Source organism: Pelophylax lessonae (genome assembly GCF_965119305.1).
Source record: "Pelophylax lessonae genome assembly, chromosome: 4".
Classification (NCBI taxonomy): domain Eukaryota; kingdom Metazoa; phylum Chordata; class Amphibia; order Anura; family Ranidae; genus Pelophylax; species Pelophylax lessonae.
Genome location: NC_138771.1, coordinates 482,393,459 through 482,407,746, shown reverse-complemented (window position 1 = coordinate 482,407,746; position 14,288 = coordinate 482,393,459). Strand labels below are relative to the sequence as shown.

General features: G+C 49.0%; 1 protein-coding gene across 12 annotated transcripts in view; it reads left to right on the top strand.

The window, feature by feature from the left end:
• Window positions 1–14,288, top strand: part of EPS8 (EGFR pathway substrate 8, signaling adaptor) — a 119,532-nt gene that overhangs the window by 31,678 nt on the left and 73,566 nt on the right. For 6 of the 12 annotated variants that reach the window (XM_082255686.1, XM_082255694.1, XM_082255689.1 and 3 more), the window contains exon 1: window positions 7,551–7,680. The exons of 3 other annotated variants lie outside the window; for them this stretch is intronic. The gene's annotated coding sequence lies outside the window, so the exon portion shown is untranslated. 3 more of the 12 variants (XM_082255695.1, XM_082255700.1, XM_082255697.1) reach the window with 2 other exon arrangements.

Sequence of the window (14,288 nt, the reverse complement as noted above, 5' to 3'; positions counted from 1 at the left end):
GTGTAATGTGACATGTGGCACCCCCCCCCCCCCCCCCCCACACACACTGCTGAAAAATTGGCAAATGAAGGTATCAAAAAACATCATTTTTTGGGGGGGGGGGGGGTCCCGGAATGGCAGTTTGGAGATGTGGTCACCCTACTTCAGCCTGGAATGGAGGTCAGGAGGAGGCTGGGAAGAGGGATAGTAGGAGGGGGGCTGAGTCACTGCACCATGGGCCTCTGGTTTGTACTTTCCCCCTGAGCCGAAAGTTGCCAGTCTGCCCCTGGATACAGTCAAACAAATCTGTTTAGAGAGAAGATGCAAAGTTTGAAGAGAAATAAACGAGTCCATTCAGACCACATAACCTTGTAGTTGTCAGCTTTATCTTTTTCCCATGAGATCAGCCATTCCATTTCACAGCCCATTCAATTTGAGACAGTGTTAGGTTTTTGCCAGGATCTGGCTATTGCAGTACACGCAGATGTTAGAAAGTGTCGAAATAGGCTTTTTGTTTTGTTCACAGGAATCAGATAACATGGATAACAGTGATTTGATAAGAGTTCGGTATTTTATCGCCCACAAGTTTATATTACAGCTGGAGTATTTTGTCCCAGAAGTGATTTATCAGGGAAAAGTACCCCAGATATGTGTCCTGGTACCCGGGGCCTGTAAGCACCTCTAAGTGTTTGGGATACATGGGTCTAGGGCTGAACGATAGTCGATGTGATATCGACTATCGTGCTGCGAGCATGGGCGATAGTCACATAGCCGAACATACGATGTAAGGCAGCCCTGCAGCTAGTTCTCCTGACTGAGCGGCGAGCAGCACGCCGTGAGCAGCGGCACAGCGCACACCTGATTGGTTCGCTGTTCCGCTACTCACGACGTGATTGGTTCCCTGTGCTGTGGGGCGGAAGTGTATTGTGGGGACTGGGACTGCACTTCCAGTGCGAAGGAGCTGCCTGGTGGAGAGGACTACAACTCCCAGCGTTACCCCCACTTCCCGCGTTTCCGTCTGCCCCCAGCCAGAGAGATTCCCCCTCCCTCCTGGAGAACCGACTTCACAGCCCGATCATGAGGGACAAACAGAAGAGGCGGAGGGAGCGCACGTGGGCCGAGTCCGCCAAGAAGGTACCAAATACGGATGGTAGGTGACTGTACCATGTACACCAGGAAGAGGCGGGTATAAATATCACAATATATATCGTTGGGGAAAAATTATTGTTGTGATTTTTTTTTTTTTTTTTCCCAATATCGTGCAGCCCTACATGGGTCTATATTATGTAAAACAGTAGGGAACCAATCCCATCTGGAAAAATTTGTTATAGTTATGCTTTTGTGCTCTGGATGATATTAATGTTTTATATATAAACGTAAGATCGTTTCAATAGAAGTCCATATTTTTTTTTTAGGGTACAAGTCTTAGTCCTGTTCTATTTAAATGGACCTGAATGGAGGTAAACTGTTGTAAATGGGCCTACATCCGTTTAGCATCCGCTGGGGACTCATTCCTGCTGTCAGCCACCAGGGATTAGTCATTGGTTGTTAACCACTTGCCGACTGCCTAACGCTGATCTACGTCGGCAGTCAGCCCCTCACAGGCAAAGTGACGTAGGGCTACGTCACTAGCTTGTGAGGGTCTAGGGAGCGAGCGCGCGCCCCCCGGAGGCGCGCTCCCGCGTGGTCACGGACCCCCCGCGCGTGTGACCAGCGGACCCGATGTCCGCCGGTCACTCGGCGATCGGCGGGGGAGAGGGAGAAAGGCAGGCAGCTTGTGTAAACAAGCGACCTGTCATTCTCCTCGGTGTAAAGACACTGATCACACGGATCTACTATGTAGATCCGTTGATCAGTGTCCTTACAGCTCAAGCCACAGCCAATCACAGTAGAAAGCACGCCCCTAGGGACACACACAGCCCCTCCCTCCCAAATAAAGTTAACCCCTTCACTACCAGTGTATTTTTACAGTAACAGTGCATATGTATAGCACTGATTACTGTAGAAATGTCACTGGTAACCCCAAAAGTGTCAAAAATGTCAGTCAAGGGTCCGATCTGTCCGCCCCAATGTCGCAGTACCGCAAAAAAAATCGCAGATCGCCGCCATTACGCGTTAAAAAAAAAAACAACAAAAATGACAAAAATCTTTCCCTTTGTTAGTAAACGCGATAACTTTTGCGCAAACCAATCAAAATACGCTTTTTGCGATTTTTTTTTTTTTTACCAAACATAGGTAGCATAAAACAAATTGGCCGAAAATGTTAAAAAATTTTGATTTTTACATTTTTTTGGGGGGGAATTTCATATAAAAAAATGTGAAAAATATTGCTATTTTTGCAAAATTGACGCTCTTTTTTTGTTTATAGCGCGTGATCAAAAACCACCAAAAGAAAGCTCTGTTTGTGGGAAAAAAAGGACGCCAAATTTGTTTAGGTACAGCGTCGCATGATCGCGCAATTGTCCGTTAAAATCACGCAGTGCCGAATGGCAAAATACCCCCTGGTCGGAATGGGGGTAAAATCTTCCGGGGCTTAAGTGGTTAAGGAGCTGACACCTTGCTGGCATACTAACAACCAGTGACTCATCCCTGCTGTCAGCAGCAGGGATAAGTCATTGGTTGTTAAAGTGGTATCAAACTCAAGACCAAAAATGTATCTTATTGCAGCTTACCAATCATTAGATATGGTAGCTGCATAAGTTTTCTTTTATTTGGCTTTTTTTTTCCCCTCTGTTTTCACCTGATGATCACCTCCTATGTTAGTGAGACACAACTCTGGAGGAATAAGGACAAGAGGCACAGCAGACAATAGCACAGTCAGTCTTGGGGGGATGGTAGTGTTAAATGTATTAGCAGATTTAGATACACTAACAAATTGAAGACAAACTCCAGCTCACACTATAAAATCTATTACAACACACTGTTTTTTTTTTTCCTTTTTGGGATAAGGTTTTTGCATGAATTAGTAAAAGCTGATCATTTTAATCACTCCTCCCAGTGTTAAGTTGTTTGTCTCATTTGTGTAAACTGATATATTATGCTGGAGAGCTTGAGCTTGAAAAATAAACTTGCTGCTGGATCATCAGATGAAAATAGGAGAAAGACCCAAAAAAAGGAAATGTCCATCACATTTTAGAATTGGTAAGCTGTAATACAATGTTTGCTTTTGGGTTTAATACTGCTTTAAGTAGCTGGCACCAGCCAGCAGTAGAAATACTATCAGAATGTAAACAAATGAGCTGTCATTGACAAGTTAGAAAAAAGTATGGGATCCCCCTAAAATCCATATAAGGCCCTTAGATCTGGTATGGATTTTTAGGGGGACCCCACACCAAACATTGATAATTCTTTTTGAAAATGATGTGGGGTCTCCCCCCAAAATTCTTACCAGACCTTTTTTCAAGCATGAATCCTGGTAGGCCAGGAAGTGGGGGGGGGGGGGGGGGTGAGCATTGCTCCCACTGCTGCATCTCAGCCTATCAGGAAGGAGATCCTTGGGTCTTGTAAACATCACTGGATCAAGGTCGGGCTTGGGTAAGTATTAGGGAGGTCTGAGTGGGAGCTGCACACTGAAGGTTTTTTTTATCTTCATGCATAGAATGCATGAAGGTAAAAAACCTTCAGCCTTTACCACCACTTTACCAGTTCCTATGGAGGATAATCCTGTGTTCAAGGAAATACGTGAATGGCTTGGTGACTAAGCCTCTCCTTCCATTTGTGAAGGATCCTTTGGCTCAAATGCTGATTATGGGAATTCTTGTGCAAGAAGTGCCTTAAGAAGATGGTACTTCCTTAGACAAGTACATTAAATCACAGGGTGAAGGAGTACTCCTGAGACCAGGAACTGTTTCTTTCCTTCTTTATCTAAAACTCAAAGTTTAAAGTCGAAGCTCACATTCATCAAAAGACATGGACCTCCAAGCCAGCCAAGTCTGGCTCCAAGTCCTCCTCCCATTGAAGGAGTTCCCTCCTCTGTTATATTTTCACAGGGATGTCTGTCAGTCTTTTTAGCCTTCTGGTCCCAAGAAATCTAATGCTGGGTGTCCAGAGTGTCATTTGTAGGGGCTACAAACGGAAGTTTTGGACACACTTTTATGCTCTCAAAATTATCTGATGGACAGATCTTCTTGCTTCCATCTTATTCAGCAGCTCCTCTCTCAGGGGGACATGACCCTAGTTCCCAATTAGAAATGATTTCAGGGCTTCTTCTCGGAACTGTTCGCAAATCCCAAGACAATTGGAGGCACTTAGCTCATTCTGCATCTGAAATCTCTCAACTTCCTGCAAGTTCAAAAGTTCCACATGGAATTGTCCAGGTCCTTCATTGCCTCCCTCCTTACTCCCGACCTACTGCTTTTGGACTTCCAATGGGTAAAGTGGTTGTAAAGGCTGAAAGTTTTTTTACCTTCATGCTTAAGGGGGCGGAGCCATAAGCACCAGCTTGGGACCCAAAAAGAAGAGGATCGGAGCTGCTCTGTGCAAAACCACTGCACAGAGCAGGTAAGTATAACATGTTTGTTTTGTTTTTTTTTTTTATAATTAAGCTTTTAATATGAAGATCCTTTTTCCTGTACTGTATAACTAAGGAAACCAGGATTTTTTACTTGCCTGCAAAATCTCTTTCTTGGAGTACTGGACACAAGTCGCTCCTGTTCTTTATGATCTCTCTAATGCTTGGCACAAACCTGAAGCTTTGCTGGGAGTGAGAGGGGTTATATAGGGGATGTCTCTGCAGCTTTTTGGCCAATGCCTGCTCATTTAAAGGTAGCTCCATATAACCCTTTAACGAAAGTGATGATATAGGCATGTTTAAAAAAAAAAAAAGTATATTATACTTACCTGCTCTGTGCAGTGGTTTTGCACAGAGCAGCCCTGATCCTCCTCTTCTTGCATCCCCCACTGATGCTCCTGGCTCCTCCTTTCTACCAAGTGCTCCCAGAGCAAACTGCTTGCAATGGGGGCACCCAAGTAGCCTCACTCCCGAGGCCCCCTCTTCTCATTGGCTCACTAGCTGTGATTGACAGCAGCGGAAGCCAATGGCTTCATCTGCTGTCTCATACAATGAGGAGCGAGAGTCCCTGGAGAGCCAAGCTCTTGTACGCATTGCTGGATCGTGATGGGGCTCAGGTGAGTATTTGGTGGGGGGGGGGGAAATAGAACCACTTTATAAGACTAAGATCCTGTGTCCTGTACTATACTCCAAGAAAAGGATTTTATTGGTAAGTCAAAAAATCACATTTTTTTTTTTCTTTAAATATTAAAGTGGTTCTAAAGGCAAAAGGTTTTTTACCCTAATGCAGTCTCTGCTTTACGGTAAAAAAAAAACCTTCTGCAAGCAGCTCCCCCCCTCCCAGGCCCCCTTTTACTTACCTGAGCCTGATCTTGATCCAGTGAGGCGAATGAGAGCAGAAGCTCTCTCTCTCCTAATTGGCTTCTGTTGCTTTCAATCACAGCCAGTTAGGAGGGAGCAGGGGGGCCAAACCACACCGTGTCTCTTTTGGATACACTGAGCTGGCTCAGAAGTGAGCACGCACAAGTGCCCCCATAGCTGCGGCTTGCTATGGGACACTCTGTGGAGGGGCCAGGAGTGCCAGTGGGGAACCTGAGAAGAGGAGGGCCAGGGCTCCTCTGTGCAAAACCACTGCACAGAGCAGGTAAGTAGAACCTGTCTAGAATTTAAAAAAAAAAAAAGAATTTATCCTGCAGCTAGGTGCCATAACCCCAGTATCATTTTTTCCCATAGGGTCCTTTCAAACGGGCGGTCCGTATGTCCGTTTTTTCATCCCATCTGTTTGTGGATGAAAAGCGGACATATCTGACCATCCGCTGACATCCGATTTGCGTCCTTCCCGATCAGTTACATTTTTTGGAACGGAAGAGAACCCTATTTTTCTTCCGTTTTAAAAAACGGAACGGATGCAAAAACAGATGTCAGCGGTGTCATCCGCTGACATCCGCAATCCCATTGACATACATTATCTCCGTCTATCATCCGCAAACGGATGGAATGATAAACGGACTTATGGAACGGACACTCCAAAGTGTCATCCGTGTCCGTTTTTAAAAAAAAAAAAAAGTGCCTGAGCGGAGGAAAATACAGACCGCCCTGTGTGAAAAGAACCCTTAGGCAGTGGGCTTTCCAATAAACGTGATCCCTTCGGGGGTTTCGCCACAGGCTCACTTTTAGAAGCGACGGGAGAGGTGCACCCCCCCTCCCCCCCCGCACTGATTCCCAGCCTAACGTTACCGATCGGTAGCTCTAGGAACCATCTGGTGCCTGCAGTTTCTTCACATAGAGATAAGCAACGGCAAGATGGCCACCGCTCATCTCTATGCCCTTGGAGCACTAGAGCAACGTCGACATCCTTTCCGGTTCTTGGGCCATGTTAACATTGTTTTGTTTTTTGTTTTTCTTATAGCAAAGGATACATTTTTTTTTTTTTTTTTTTAATCTTTTGCTTTTATAGGTAAAGATTTGGGACCCCAAATCTCTCCATAAAGAGGACCTGTCATGCTGTATTGTTATAACAAGGGATGTTTACATTCCTTGAAATATAAAAAAAAAATGGACAGTGTATAAATGATAAAGAAAAAAAAGGTTATATATATTTTTTTTTTTTAAACGCCCATGTCCTGGTGTGCTCACACGCAGTAGTGAACGTATACATAGGTTGCGCCCACCTATGTAAACAGTGTTTGCACCACACATGTGATATATTGCCGTAAACATCTGAGCAAGAGCAATAATTCTAGCACTAGACCACCTCTGTAACTCTAAACTGGTAACCTGTAGAAATTTTTAAAGCATTGCCTATAGAGATTTTTAAGTATCGTGGTTTGGCGCCATTCCACTGCATGACATATCGGGTAGCTATTTACTCTGTGTAAATACATTTCATTTTTTTTTTCCCCAAACAAATTGCATTTGAAAAACCACTGCGCAAAAACGATGGGACATAAAAAATTGCAACAACTTCTGCTAAAATATAAATACTTGCAAACAACAAATTTTGGAAAAAGGCTGGGTCCTTATGTGGTTAAGGGTCCATTCTTACCTATACATAGCAGTAATGCGCCTGTTACAATAAGACATTAAAACTTTCAAAGGGACAATTGTTTTTTTTGTTTTTTTTTTTATAGTACTTTAAACCCCGTCCTGAAAGGATGTATAGAGGGTGTAGACATTATAAAATCTTTTGTAAGACCTGGAGCAAGGGATATTGTTGTTGTAATCACACATGCTGCGGGTGGTGGGAATTAGCATCACTCTTTGTTTGGGAAGGTTTCCATAGTGACTAAGCTGTCAGTCGGATGCACAATGGGTGCTGTTCAGCTGCTGAACACAAGTTGTCTTTAGTGTTAGAGGGCTGTGAGACCCGGATGGCAGGTACAGTGTGATATGGAGGGCTGTGAGACCCAGATGGCAGGTACAGTGTGTGATCTGGAAAGCGGAGGAGAGATTTGAATGATTTGCAAATAAGCCTGATCTGCTGTGAATGCTCCCTTGTGTCACACTGTACAGGGCGGCTCTTGTGTAACGCTGATATCGGAGACCTGCTGCACCGCGGAGCTGATAATCTGCAGAGCTGCTCCTCTGTACAGTATCCTTCTTTATGTTACACCGTCAGCTGCCATTCTGGGCTCATGGTTATTGGGGGTGACACAGATGGATGTGATGGCTCCAATAATTGTCTTCATAGGGTGAGGAAGGCTTGTTGCACCATTCTACAGTCGAATGTTTGAGGGATCGGGGTGTAGACACGGATTGTCTGTGATTTAGGGGCAGTTGTACAGGTGTGATGTGTGGGAGTGGAGGGCAGCTGTGTGGGTGTGTTATATGGGGGGGGGGGGCAGTGTGAGTGTGTTAAATGGAGTGGGGGGCAACATTGTTTGTTTATGGGGGAGCAGTGATGTGTGTTATGTGGGGAGGGGGTCGGGGCCACAACAGTGTGTGTTATATGAATAGGGGGAGAAGGGGCAGCAGTGGTTTATGTAGGGGGGGCAGTGATATGGATGTGTTACAGCAGTGTAAGGCGTCGCGGTATGGGGGGGGGGGGTTGGCTAGCAGTGTGGGTGTGTTATCTGGGAGGGGGGGCAGCGGTAAGAGTATGTTGTATTGGGGGGGCTTGCAATGTGTGTGGTTATATTTTGGGGTAGCTGTGTGGGGGGGGGGGGCATCAGTACCGGTGTGTTGTATTGTGGGGGGATAGCAGTATGTGTGTGCTTTATATTGTGGGGTAACAGTGTGGGTGTGTTATCTGGGGGGGGGGGCAGCGGTAAGGGTATGTTGTATTGGGGGGGGGCTTGCAGTGTGTGTGTTTATATTTTGGGGTAGCAGTGTGGCTGTATTATATGGGGGGGGGCAGCAGTACAAGTGTGTTGTATTGTAGGGGGTAGCTGTGTGTGCTTTATATTTTGGGGTAGCAGTGTGCTTTATATTTTGGGATAACAGTGTGGCTGTGTTATATGGGGGGGGGGGGCAGCAGTACAGGTGTGTTGTATTGTAGGGGATAGCATTGTGCATTTGTGCTTTTATATTGTGGGGTAGCAGTGTGGATGTGTTATCTGGGGGGGGGGCAGCAGTAAGAGTATATTGTATTGGGGGGGGGGGCTTGCAGTGTGTGTTTGTTTTGGGATAGCAGTGTGGCTGTGTTATATGGGGGGGGGGGGGCAGCAGTACAGGTGTGTTGTATTGTAGGGGGTCGGTGTGTGTTTGTGCTTTTATATTTTGGGGTAGCAGTGTGGCTGTGTGTGTGCTTTTATATTGTAGTGTAGCAGTGGTACAGGTGTGTTGTATTGGGAGGCGACTAGTAGTACGTGTGTGTGTTTATATGGTAAGGTAGCTGTGTGGGTGTGTTATGAGGGAAAGAGGTGTAAGTGGGTGTGTTTTCTGATGGAAGGTCAGTGGTGTAGGTGTATGGTATAGGCAAAACAGTTGTATGGGTTTGTCATATGGGGCACAGCGATGTGTTGTATGGGGGGAGGGGGGCAGCGGTGTGGGTGTGTTGTAGGGTGGGGCAATGGCGTGGGAGTGTTGTATGGGGAAGGGGGGGCGGCGGCAGTGGTGTGGGTGTGTTATATGGGGGGGAGCAGTGCGGGTGTGTTATATATTGTGGGGTTGCAGTGTGGGTGTGTTATCTGGGGGGGCAGCGGTAAGGGTATGTTGTATTGGGGGGGGGGGCTTGCAGTGTGTGTTTATATTTTGGGATAGCAGTGTGGCTGTGATATATGGGGGGCTGCAGTACAGGTGTGATGTATTGTAGGGAATAGCAGTGTGTGTGCTTTATATTGTGGGGTAGCAGTGTGGGTGTGATATGAGGGAGCAGTGGTACAGGTGTGTTGTATTAGGAGTTGGCTAGCAGTGTGTGTGTGTTTTATATTGTAGGGTAGCAGTGTGGGTGTGTTGTATGAGGGAAAGAGGTGTAAGTGGGCGTGTTTTATGACGGAAAGGGCAGTGGTGTGGGTGTATGGTATGGGCAAAGCAGTTGCGTGGGTTTGTCATATGGGACACAGTGGTGTATTGAATGGGGGAGGGGGGGCAGCGATGTAGGTGTGTTGTAAGGGGGGGGGCAACGATGTGGGTGTGTTGTATGGGGGGAACGGTGTGGGTGTGTTTTATGGGGAAGGAAGAGGAGTGGGTGTGTTGTATAGTGGGGCAATGGTGTTGGGTGTGTTGTATGGGGGGGGGGAAGTGGTGTGGGTGTGTTGTTTGGGGGGGGGGGACGGTAGTGTGCGTGTGTTGTATTAGGGAGAAGAAGCAATGTTTGTGTGTTGGATGGAAGGGACATCAGTGTTTAGTGTGTTGTGGGGCAGTGGTGTGGGTGTTTTGTATGGAAGGGACAGCAGTGTTTGTGTGTTATGGGGCAGCGGTAAAGGTGGGTGTGTTGTATAATGGAAGCAGCAGTGTGGGAGTGTTGTGTGGGGGAGGCAGAGGCGTGAGGGTGTGTTGTATGGGGGAGGCAGTGGTGTGGGAGTGTTGTATGGGGGAAGCAGCAGTGTGGGAGTGTTGTGTGGGGGAGGCAGAGGTGTGAGGGTGTGTTGTGTGGGGGGAGGCAGAGGTGTATGGGAGAGGCAGAGGTGTGGGAGTGTTGTATGGGGGAAGCAGTGGTGTGGGAGTTTTGTATGGTGGAGGCAAAGGTGTGAGATTGTTGTATGGGGGAGACAGAGGTGTATGGGTGTGTTGTATTGGGGAGGCAGAGGTGTATGGGTGTGTTGTATGGGGGAGACAAAGGTGTATAGGTGTATGAGTGTGTTGTATGGGGGAGGCAGAGGTGTATGGGGGAAGCAGCGATGTGGGAGTGTTGTACGAGGGGTGGCAGAAGTGTGAGGGAGTGTTGTATGGGTGAAGCAGCCATTTGGGAGTGTTGTATGGGGGAGCAGCGGTGTGGGAGTGTTGTATGGGGGAAGCAGCGGTGTGGGAGTGTCGTTTGAGGGGTGGCAGAGGTGTATGGGGGGAAGCAGCAGTGTGGAAGTGTTGTCTGAGGGGTGGCAGAGGTGTGAGGGAGTGTTGTATGGGGGAAGCAGCAGTGTGGGAGTGTTCTATGGGGGAAGCAGCAGTGTGGGAGTGTTGTATGGGGGGAGGCAGAGGTGCGAGGGAGTGTTGTATGGGGGAGGCAGAGGTGTGAGGGAGTGTTGTAAAGGGGAAGCAGCAGTGTGGGAGTGTTGTATGGGGGAAGCAGCAGTGTGGGAGTGTTGTATGGGGGAAGCAGCAGTGTGGGAGTGTTGTACGAGGGGTGGCAGAGGTGTGTGGGAGTGTTGTATGGGTGAAGCAGCCATGTGGGAGTGTTGTATGGGGGAGCAGCGGTGTGGGAGTGTTGTATGGGGGAAGCAGCGGTGTGGGAGTGTCGTTTGAGGGGTGGCAGAGGTGTATGGGGGGAAGCAGCAGTGTGGAAGTGTTGTCTGAGGGGTGGCAGAGGTGTGAGGGAGTGTTGTATGGGGGAAGCAGCAGTGTGGGAGTGTTCTATGGGGGAAGCAGCAGTGTGGGAGTGTTGTATGGGGGGAGGCAGAGGTGCGAGGGAGTGTTGTATGGGGGAGGCAGAGGTGTGAGGGAGTGTTGTAAAGGGGAAGCAGCAGTGTGGGAGTGTTGTATGGGGGAAGCAGCAGTGTGGGAGTGTTGTATGGGGGAAGCAGCAGTGTGGGAGTGTTGTACGAGGGGTGGCAGAGGTGTGTGGGAGTGTTGTATGGGGGAAGCAGCAATGTGGGAGTGTTGTATGAGGGGTGACAGAGGTGTGAGGGAGTGTTGTATGGGTGAAGCAGCTGTGTGGGAGTGTTGTATGGGGGAAGCAGCAGTGTGGGAGTGTTGTACGAGGGGTGGCAGAGGTGTGAGGGAGTGTTGTATGGGTGAAGCAGCTGTGTGGGAGTGTTGTATGGGGGAAGCAGCAGTGTGGGAGTGTTGTACGAGGGGTGGCAGAGGTGTGAGGGAGTGTTGTATGGGTGAAGCAGCTGTGTGGGAGTGTTGTATGGGGGAAGCAGCATTGTGGGAGTGTTGTACGAGGGGTGGCAGAGGTGTGAGGGAGTGTTGTATGGGTGAAGCAGCTGTGTGGGAGTGTTGTATGGGGGAAGCAGCAGTGTGGGAGTACTGTATGGGGGAGGCAGAGGTGTGAGGGAGTGTTGTATAGGGGAAGCAGCAGTGTGGGAGTGTTGTATGGGGGAGGCAGCGGTGTGGGAGTGTTGTATGGGGGAAGCAGCAGTGTGGGAGTACTGTATGGGGGAGGCAGAGGTGTGAGGGAGTGTTGTATAGGGGAAGCAGCAGTGTGGGAGTGTTGTATGGGGGAGGCAGCGGTGTGGGAGTGTTGTATGGGGGAGGCAGAGGTGTGGGAGTGTTGTATGGGGGAGGCAGAGGTGTATGGGATTGTTGTATGGGGGAAGCAGAGGTGTGTGGGAGTGTTGTCTGGGGGAGGAAGCGGTGTGGGAGTGTTGTATGGGGGGGGGGCAGAGGTGTATGGGAGTGTTGTATGGGAGACACAGAGATGTGGGAGTGTTGTATGGGGGGGGGGGGCAGAGGTGTGGGAGTGTTGTATGGGGGAAGCAGTGGTGTGGGAGTGTTGTGTGGGGGAGGCAGTGGCGTGAGGGTGTGTTGTATGGGGGAGGCAGCGGTGTGGGAGTGTTGTATGGGGAGGCAGAGGTGTATGGGGGAAGCAGCAGTGTGGAGTGTTGTATGAGGGGTGGCAGAGGTGTGAGGGAGTGTTGTATGGGTGAAGAAGCCATGTGGGAGTGTTGTATGGGGAAAGCAGCGGTGTGGGAGTGTTGTATGGGGAGGCAGAGGTGTATGGGGGAAGCAGCAGTGTGGAAGTGTTGTACGAGGGGTGGCAGAGGTGTGAGGGAGTGTTGTATGGGTGAAGAAGCCATGTGGGAGTGTTGTATGGGGAAAGCAGCGGTGTGGGAGTGTTGTATGAGGGGTGGCAGAGGTGTATGGGGGAAACAGCAGTGTGGGAGTGTTGTACGAGGAGTGGTAGAGGTGTGAGGGAGTGTTGTATGGGTGAAGCAGCGGTGTGGGAGTGTTGTATGGGGAGGCAGAGGTGTATGGGGGAAGCAGCAGTGTGGGAGTGTTGTATGAGGGGTGGCAGAAGTGTGAGGGAGTGTTGTATGGGTGAAGAAGCCATGTGGGAGTGTTGTATGGGGAAAGCAGCGGTGTGGGAGTGTTGTATGAGGGGTGGCAGAGGTGTATGGGGGGAAGCAGCAGTGTGGGAGTGTTGTACGAGGAGTGGCAGAGGTGTGAGGGAGTGTTGTATGGGTGAAGCAGCTGTGTGGGAGTGTTGTATGGGGGAAGCGGCAATGTGGGAGTGTTGTATGAGGGGTGACAGAGGTGTGAGGGAGTGTTGTATGGGTGAAGCAGCTGTGTGGGAGTGTTGTACAAGGAGTGGCAGAGGTGTGAGGGAGTGTTGTATGGGTGAATCAGCTGTGTGGGAGTGTTGTATGGGGGAGGCAGAGGTGTGGGAGTGTTGTGTGGGGAAGGCAGAGGCGTGAGGGTGTGTTGTATGGGGGAGGCAGCGGTGTGGGAGTGTTGTATGGGGGAGGCAGCGGTGTGGAAGTGTTGTATGGGGGAGGCAGCGGTGTGGGAGTGTTGTATGGGGGAGGCAGAGGTGTGAGGGAGTGTTGTATGGGGAGGCAGAGGTGTGAGGGAGTGTTGTATGGGGAGGCAGAGGTGTGAGGGAGTGTTGTGTGGGTGAAGCAGCAGTGTGGGAGTGTTGTATGAGGGGTGGCAGAGGTGTATGGGGGAAGCAGCAGTGTGAGAGTGTTGTATGGGGGAAGCAGTAGTGTGAGAGTGCTGTATGGGGGAGGCAGAGGAGTGAGGGAGTGTTGTGTGGGTGAAGCAGCAGTGTGGGAGTGTTGTATGAGGGGTGGCAGAGGTGTGGGAGTGTTGTATGGGGGAGGCAGAGGTGTGAAGGGGGGGGGGGGTGAAGCGGCAGTGTGGGAGTGTTGTATGGGGGAGGCAGAGGTGTGAGGGAGTGTTGTGTGGGTGAAGCAGCAGTGTGGGAGTGTTTGAGGTGTGGCAGAGGTGTATGGGGGAAGCAGCAGTGTGAGAGTGTTGTATGGGGAGGCAGAGGTGTGAGGGAGTGTTGTATGGGGAGGCAGAGGTGTGACGGAGTGTTGTTTGGGGAGGCAGGGGTGTGAGGAAGTGTTGTATGGGGGAAGCAGCGGTGTGGGAGTGTTGTATGGGTGGGTGGGGTGCAGTTGTGTGTATAAACTTACAGAGAGAGTTTTACTTGTCGAGTTGGTAGCATTTGGGTGTAGTTGTGTGGGCTATGCTCTATGGGTGATAGCAGTGATGTTGGGGAAGTGAGGAAGGGGGAAAAAGGGGTCATTGATGGAAGTATGAATGGGACTTAACATGTATGTGCTTGGGACGGGGTAGGGGAGGGGGGGGGCAGTGTGTATCATTGGTGGCATAGTGGGGCTGTAGAGTATGTGTGTTAACCACTTAAGCCCCGGAGGATTTTCCTGCTAAACGACCAGGGGGTATTTTGCGATTCGGCACTGCGTGACTTTAACAGACAATTGCGCAGTCGTGCGACGCTGTATCTAAACAAATTTGGCGTCCTTTTTTTTCCCACAAACAGAGCTTTCTTTTGGTGGTATTTGATCACACGTGCGATTTTTACTTTTTGCGCTATAAACAAAAAAAGAGCGTACATTTTGCAAAAATAACAATATTTTTCACATTTTTTTATATGAAATTCCCCCCAAAAAAAATGTAAAAAACAAAATTTTTTTAAATTTTCGGCCAATTTGTTTTATGCTACCTATGTTTGGTAAAAAAAAAAAATCGCAAAAAGCGTATTTTGATTGGTTTGCGCAAAAGTTATCGC